Below are 9,173 nucleotides of genomic sequence, written 5' to 3' on the forward strand. Positions count from 1 at the left end.
ATGAGGGAGATATTGTTGATTTAAAATTAGTTGTGTTGTAGAAAAATTTTTGACGATAATTTGTGGATGGTGACTATCCTGTCATTTTTTGTAATTTCTGTGCATAATTTCAGAAAAAAAAATAAAAAATAAAAAAAATAAATAAAAATAAAATAAAATTATTGTATATATAAGATTCTCTTGAAAAATCACCAAATTTCAAAAACAAATTGGTCGAATCGGATTCCAGATGAGGGAGATATCACTGATTTAAAAGTAGTTTTTTTTTTCAAAATTTTTTTGTGATCGCGGGACAGTTGCAACATGAATTTTGAGTTTCCAGAGTGCCCAGATCAAGATTTCAACCACAATGAAAAATGCATAATGGTTGTTCCATTTTTGAAAATATGCTATAATAATGATTTTGATCCATATTGACCAAGTTGTGGCCATTCTAGATTTTCCACATAAAATAGGTAAATTTTTTCAAAACTCTCATTCTTCTTCATGGCTTCTACTAAGATGTGTTTTAGAGGAAAATATGATGGCCCTACTATTGAATAATTCCTAAAAAGGGAAAGGTCAAAATGTCCGATATTTTGGAAAAATTTAGCATGGATTCTTTTTAAAGATGAGGTTTCCATGTGATGGGACTCACTTGACAAAAAGAAGTTGGTAAGCCTTTGCGATGAAGAATTTGAAAAAAACCTTTTGGACGAATGGTCTCATGCTAGAAAACAAGATAATGAGAAACATAAAGGGTTATTTTTTGCTAGTATCTCCTTATTACATGTTCATGGATATATTTAGAAAGAGAAGATCATTGTGTCTATCAATCCTAGTTTCCAACATAATTTTTTCAATGTTAATTTGGCAAAAAAACTGCAAGTTCCAACAAAAAACATTGAAAACACACATGTTGATAACGAGGATGTACTTCAAATTTGTAAATATTTGAAGATTTTTATGGATAAGTATGTGTTGCATTCTGATTTTTACACTTCAAATATGGATACTGTGGAGGCTGTTTTGGGATACCCTTGGATGCATTCTGTTGGTATTGTCAATATTAATGTGTAGAAGAAATTCTTGAAGCTCTGGTATAAAAAGAAGAAAATTACATCGCAAGATATTTGCATCAGTAAACAAGTAGAGTCCAAGGAGACCCAAGAAGAAAATGATATAGGTACTAAGATATTAGATATGGAGTCTGTAGAAATTTCTCTATAGATTAGCTAGCTCCGATACCATGTAGAAATTCTGCAAATTCTCTACAAATCTCGCACTAAGATCATGTAGAAAATATGATTGTAGATTAACCCGATAATGCAATATACCAAAGAAAAATACTATAATCTACTTCTACTATCAATTTTCTTTGTGGAAGCTTAAAGATTGAGCAAGATTGAGCTAAACAGATATAACCATAAGAAGAAGAATCAATACACATGAAACAAAAAAAATACTCAGGGGAAAGCCTCAGCTAAAAACCCCATTATCTGTATTATCATACAAGGTGGAAATACATCATAATAATACAAATCCTTAGCTCTCACAGCTAGTCATCTCTCCTTACAATCCTCCTGGATGCTCACAGACAAACAAGGCTTCTCACAAACCTTCTCCTCTGCCCTCCAAGCCTCTTATTTCCTTGTGCAATTTCTCTAGGTGATCCTCCTGTTACCAAGTGTAACACTGATCTCACACCTTGTAAAACTGCGCAATCCTCAAGGAACCTTCCCTTGACTGCATGGTTGAGTTTCCTTTATAGGAAAACACATGCAACTGATAGTACCCTGTCCTTGACATTTAGCTCAACTGGGTCTTTCTCAGAATAGACATGCATGAGTTAATGATGAGAGAATCTTCAGTTATCTAGAGTATACTAGTTAGATGCGTGCATGCATTAACTGACTGAACTCACAATTAGCTCCTCAAACAGTTTGGAACTAATTTAACTGGACTTAACTCATTAAACTGAGCTAACTAATTACAACTCAAATATAACTCAATCTTATCTCCTTAATTAAGGGATAATTTCCTTAATTTAAGAGATAACTATTGCATGACTTCAGAAAGACTTCTAACTTGAATTTCTCCAACTAATTAATCCATAATTAATTAATTAATTATTTCCAAGCAGCTATCGATACTAAATTCGAATTTAATTCACAATTTCAATTCAAGGACAAACTAAAATTGTAATATCTGGATTCTATTTTTATCATTTCTTGTTGCTATTTTCAACACTCACTCTCAACAAGAAAGGAATTCAACTCGATCCCGATCCTGAACCTTTGGAATGTTATGCATGCAACACTTGTCTCTAGTGTTGTTGCTCCAGGAACTCCAGGAATTAAAAAACATTCAACCTGAATCAATATGATGCATCTGTCATCAAAGTCTCTGACTGCTATTACCTCTGTCAACTGAAAACTTTGCGCTTCTACTGACTCTGCCTTTCTGCACTATTGTCAATCCTTCTCTGCACTCTTCAGTATCTAACTACTCTATCCTCTATCACTTTGATGTCTGACTGCGTCAATCCCACTGATTCCTCCCGCTATTATGTACTTTGGGCTCCTGTAGCAAGGTACGATCCATGAGATAAAACCTCTCAATGGACCTTGCCCAGTTTTAGCCTTCTTAGGACTATCACTTCATATCGCCCAACCTCACACCTAGAGGTATGGCTGCATGTGATCCCTCAACCCACTTCTCTAATTGTAGCACCTCCACAATTGTCTAAGACTTCTTCTGGGACTGCATGTTGAGAGGTAATTTACTCTCCCTCTCAACCACCAAGTCTCTAACATTTGCCTTGCTCCTCAAGGTTGTGCATGCATCTTGAACCTCAAGAGCATACAGGTTCTTGACTCGTGAACTGATCTGCTTCACCTGTCTCGCGGTGATGTGTCTAAGGAAAACCTTTCCCTTACTAAAAACAACATCATAGCCTTTGTCCTCCAACATCGTGACCGATACCAAGTTCTTATTCAGTCTAGGCACATACTTCACATCTGTGAAGGAGATAGGAGGTCCATGCTCCCTCTAAAAAACAACCATGCCCACTCCTGAAACACTATACCTTTTGTCGTCACCCATATCTATGCACATCTTGAGGTCTTTCTCCTCCAAGGCACTAAATAAACTTTTATTTCCGGTCATGTGGAATGAGGCTCCACTGTCAAAATACCAAACACAACCCATCATCAATGACACCATGCATGCGATGAGGGTAAAGTCCATTTCGAACTGAGAGGCTAATGCCTCAACTTCCAATCCTTCCGAGGATCCCTTCTTGGACACCTTTGATGGGAAATTAGTTGGATAATGTCCCATCTCAATTGAAATATGATATAAATTTGATTTCCACTTGCAACCCTGAACTTCAAACTTCGAATTCTCTTTTTTTTTTTGTACTTCGAATTCTCTCCTTCGTATACTATTCATAGCTTCGATAAACTAGGCTCCAATAAACTTGGCTTCGATAGCATGTAGAAATTTCTCTATAGATCAGCTAGCTCCGATACCATGTAGAAATTCTGCAAATTCTCTATAAATCTTGCACTGATATCATGTAGAAAATCTAATTGTAGATAAACCCAATAATGCAATATACCGAAGAAAAATACTATAATCTACTTCTACTATCAATTTGATTTTTGGAAGCTTAAAGATTGAGCAAGATTAAGCTTAACACATATAACCATAAGAAGAAGAATCAATACACACGAAACATGGAAAATGCTCACGAGAAAGCCTCAGCTAAAAACCCCACTATCTGTATTATCATACAAGGTGGAAATACATCAGAATAATACAAAGCCTTAGCTTTCACAGCTATCCAGCTCTCAATACAATCCTCCTGGATGCTCACAGGCAAACAAGGCTTCTCACAAACCTTCTCCTCTACCTTCCAAGCCTCCTATTTCCTTGCGCAATTTCTTTAGGTGATCCTCCTGTTACCAAGTGTAACACTGATCTCTCACACTGATCTCACATTCTGTAAAACTGCGCAATCCTCAAGGAACCTTCCCTTGACTACATGGATGAATTTCCTTTATAGGAAAACACATGCAACTGATAGTACCCTGTCCTTGACATTTAGCTCAACTGGGTCTTTCTCAAAATAGACATGCATGAGTTAATGATGAGAGAATCTTCAGTTATCTGGAGTACACTAGTTGGATGAATGCATGCATTAATTGACTGAACTCACAATTAGTTCCTCAAATAGTTTGGAACTAATTTAACTGGACTTAACTCAGTAAACTGAGCTAACTAATTACAACTCAAATTTAACTCAATATTATCTCCTTAATTAGGGGATAATTTCCTTAATTTAAGGGATAATTGTTGCATGACTTCAGAAAGACTTCTAACTTGAATTTCTCCAACTAATTAATCCATAATGAATTAATTAATTATTTCCAAGCAGCTAGTGAGACTAAATTCGAATTTAATTCACAATTTTAATTTAAGGACAAATTAAAATTGGAATATCTGGATTCTATTTTTATCATTTCTTGTTGCTATTTTCAACAGAGTCCGTGGTGGAAGTAATAATGGGAGACAAGAAATAACCGTAGGCACCACAACATGTACCAGATACCACTTAGGCTCCATCAGGTGGAAAATTGAAGAAAGATACACAATCAGTTAAAATTTCAGCATATCAGCACTCGAACCACCCAACCAGACAACAACCAGCAAGGGGGAAAGGAATTAGCAACAAGGACAACAACCCCTGGACGACACATAGAGAGGTGCGACTAGCCACCCGCAACACATTGACGCAGAGAAACCACCAGAAACAAATTCCATCTCAAGCGAGCGATGCACTAGCTATATTGAGTGTTCACCTTTCTCTGGGATGGCTAGATGCACATGCATGGTACCAGTGGACTACTCATTTTAGTAGATCTTATTATTTGTGTTATTCTCATGTTTTAGGGACGAAACATGTTTAAGGCGGATGGTATGTAGTATACCTAGGGGGGATAATATGGGATACAAAGGGAGGTACACAAGGGAATAATGTGATGTAATGATTAACGATGATAAATAAACGAGGCATAGTTTATAAATAAAGTGGTTAACCTACATAATGCAAGGGACCACAAGTAGTTATGAAATAATGTGATAAGCCCATGGTATTGGATGTATCGTATTTAGACACCCATGGTATTGTATGTATGAAGCCTATATAGATGCTAGAGACTCCCCATTGAGGATGTTGAGTATTGTTTTATATTGACAAACATTAGCTTATGGAGTGATCTCCTTCCTTAAGGAGTAGCTGTATGGTGTTGCCCTACCTCAAGGGTTTTGATATTAATAAAGATTTGAAGTTATATCATCTATTGTGTTATTTCTTGGGCATGTTTTGCATTTTAATATATTTGAAGGCCAGATCTACTACATGCCCTGAGATTTGCTTCTATGCTCTCGGTGGTCCGATAGACACCTGAGTGTTTATGCCAAGATCCCTATGACTAGAGGTTGTGATGAGTGGCATTTCTGCCTCACCTCACATTAGTTGTTGAACTCCCTCCTAAGCTTTATTTTACCATTTGGCATTGATCTGATGAGGGGCCTACATTAGAACCATGACTGACTAGAACCTTGCTTGAATTAGGATGCTTCAAACTGAGTTTTCTCCTTATTCCTTGGGAGTTAGGAAAAGTCCATATATGATTAGAAAGGTCTTCGAGAGGGCTATCCAATGAAGCACATTTTTTATGCTTTTGAATAGTTACATGTAGGAAAAAAATTCTTTAAATATATGCTACTAAGAAAATAACCAAGTCATCATAAGCTTAACATAAACAACCAAGACATCAATAAAAACATAAGCATCATGCATGACAACTCAACAAGCTCCTCCTAAACTTGACATCAATAAAAACAACTACCAACACACTCAACAATACCCCCTTTGGCATTGATAGCATCACCACTTGCCATTGCTAGTCAATGATGGATTTTGGGCTTAAATCCCACTATTGAGCTGAAGAACTGCCACTGTCTACTTGACCTCCCCCTTTTCTTTTGAAGTGCTAATGTCTTCTTAATGCTCCTCTTGGATTTGAGATACCAACGTTTGATCATTCTCCCCCTTTGACATCAATGGAATGGGTATTTTAGCAACTCTCCCTTTGATAATTATTCCCCTAAAATCCTAAAGTGATAACCTTGGATATAACATGCTGTTGATTGTAGTTTCTATTGAAATTTAATGGTAGTTTTAGCTTAAATAAATGGATACAAATCTAAGGAAAGCAAATAATACCAATTGATCATAACATTTCACCATTCTTGGATTTTCACTCTGCTCCCAATAATCTTGTACTCCTGTTGTTGATCTTAAATCTCCCCTTGAGCTTGGTCTCTTGTCTTCCCTCAAATCATACAAATATGTTGGAATTATTATTATATTTATTCAATCATAACATCATTACACAAGAACATAAAACTGCATCAAAAAAGTCAATCATCACATAAATACACAAGAACACCAGATATAAATGGTTTCCCTTACTGGAGGAAACAACAAATATTCTTAGCTTCTTCTTCAATCTTTGATTACAATAGTTTATTGGCACCAATGTTTGCCTATTCTCCCCCTTTGACATCAATGGAAAAGGTCTTTTAACTACTCTTCCTTTGATCATTATTCCCCTAAAAGGTTAGAGTGATAACCTTGGATATATCAGGTTGTTGATTGTAGTTGTTGTTGAAATTTAATAGTAGTTGTAGCTTAAATAAATTGATACCAATGCAAGGAAAAATAATAATACCAATTGATATAATTTCACCATGCTTTGATTTTCAATTTGCTCCCCATAAAATTATACTACTGTTGTTGATCTTAAAGCTCCCCCTAAGCTTGGTCTCTTGTCTTCCATAGAGTCATAGAATTGTGTTGTAATTATGATTATATTGAGTCCATCATAACATGTTACATAAGAAATAATAATGCATCAACAAATTCAATCATCACATCAATACACAAGAACACCAGATATACATGGAAACCCTTGCGAGAGAAAAAAAAATCTTCTTGTCTTCTTCTTCAATTTTTGATTTGAATAATTTATTGGCACCAACCAGAAGGAGATACCGACCCCATGAAATATGCAACCACCAAATTTACTTAGGCTACAACTTGATTGAGGAACCAACATTAGAGACATGAAAGAACCAGCTTGTTGTAGGCTTCAACTTGATGGAGGAACCCACCTCCTTAATCAATTTGTAGGCACCAACCTAGTAGAGGCACCAAACCCTAAAATCAATTTGCAATCACCAACACCAAAAACCAATTTGCAGGCACCAACCTTCTAAAGGCACAAATATGTTGGAGGCATCAACCTCTAAATATAAATTTACCTCTCTTTCATAACATTTTCACACTAGATCCACAATATTTAAGTTAATCTACAAAAACATGTTTTCATCATTTTTTACTTTCCTTCTAATCTTTGAAATTTCCTCTTATCTCATTAACACATTAATACTATTATCCAAATCAGCAATAGACTTTATTACCAAACTCGATATAAACAAAACAATTCATACTCAACACTTTATCTTCATTACTCAGACTTCAGAATTACTCGAACTTCGTCATCATCATGGAAAATATTATTCATTACTTAGAATCATGGACAACATACTTCATGCAATCTTGAGGTCAACATTATATTGTGGACAAGTGGACTACTCATCTTCTTCTCCTTCCATTTCAATATGCCTAATCATAGAATAAACTACACCCATGTCACGAGGTCAGACTTTCAACCCTTATACGATAAATAGAAAATAAAGTTATGGCTTAGAAAGCTCAGTCGAGGTAGGCTCTTCACTTCAAACAAAACTAAACCACTACAACAAAACCAGCGATTAGCGTCCCTTTTTACTTCTTTTTTTGCATCTAGAGCCCATTTTTGGTGCTATTTGCATCCATTTATCAAATATGGTGCAAAACTTGACACAAAATTTGCATCAAGTTTTGCACCAAATCTTACACCAAGTTTAGCACCAGGTATTGCAATAGGTTTTGCACCACGTTTTGCACCAAATTTTATGCCAAGTTTTGTGTCATCCTTTACACCAGGTTTTGTTCCAGGTTTTGCATCAAGTTTGGCACCTAATTTTGTTTGACATACTTTTGCATCCTCATTTGCATCCACTTTTTGCACCTACACTTGCATCAACTTTTGCGTCGACTTTCGCATCCTTTTTTAAATCATTTTTTGCATCCATTTTTTCATCCATTTGTGCATCCCTTTTGCGCCAAGTTTTACATCGTGTTTTGTGTCTAGTTTTGCATAAAATTTTGCATCTACTTTTGTTGCATCCACTTTGCCCTCTTGTTTGGCATCCATATTTACATCCTCTTTTGCATCTATTATTGTACCCACTATTGCATCTAATATTTTTGTGCCACAATTAGCGCCTAGTTTGGCACCTCCTTTTGCACCCACTTTTGATTATAATTTTGCATCCACGTTTGCATCCTCATTTGCGTCTAGGTTTTCATCAACTACTACATCTATTTTTGCATCCCTTTTTGTATCCAATTTTGGACCGGGATTTGCATCGGGTTTTGTGTCTCGTTTTGCATCTACTTTTGCATCGACTTCTATTGCATCCACTTTTGCACACAATTTTGCATCCACTGTTGCACCCATTTTAAATTTCACTTTTTGCATCCCTTTTTACATCTTCATTTGCATCATACTTTGATTCTTTTTTTGCATCTATCATTACATCCACTTTTGTTATGCCACAATTTGCACCATGTTTTTCACTCACTGTTGTATCCACGTTTGCTTCCAATTTTGCATCCATGTTCACATCCTCTTTTGCATCAAATATTGCATCTATTTTTGCATCCACTTTTATGTCAGGTTTATGCATTGGGTTTTGCATCTCGTTTTGTATCTACTTTTGCATCTACTTACATTATATCCATTTTTTGCATCCAATTTTGTTTTGCGTGTTGCATCAATGTTTGCTTCCACTTTTACATCCATTTTTGCATCTTATTTTGCATATTTTTTGTCTATTGTTACATCCACTTTTGTTGCACCATATCTTGCGCCTACCATTGCAACCACATTTGCTTCCACGTTTGCATCCCCTATTGCATCCACTTTTGTTTCATCCATTTTTGCATATACTTT

The sequence above is a fragment of the Pinus tabuliformis genome, chromosome 9 (assembly GCF_031772625.1).
Source record: "Pinus tabuliformis cultivar Carrire ecotype Pingquan chromosome 9, CPIR1, whole genome shotgun sequence".
Classification (NCBI taxonomy): Eukaryota; Viridiplantae; Streptophyta; class Pinopsida; order Pinales; family Pinaceae; genus Pinus; species Pinus tabuliformis.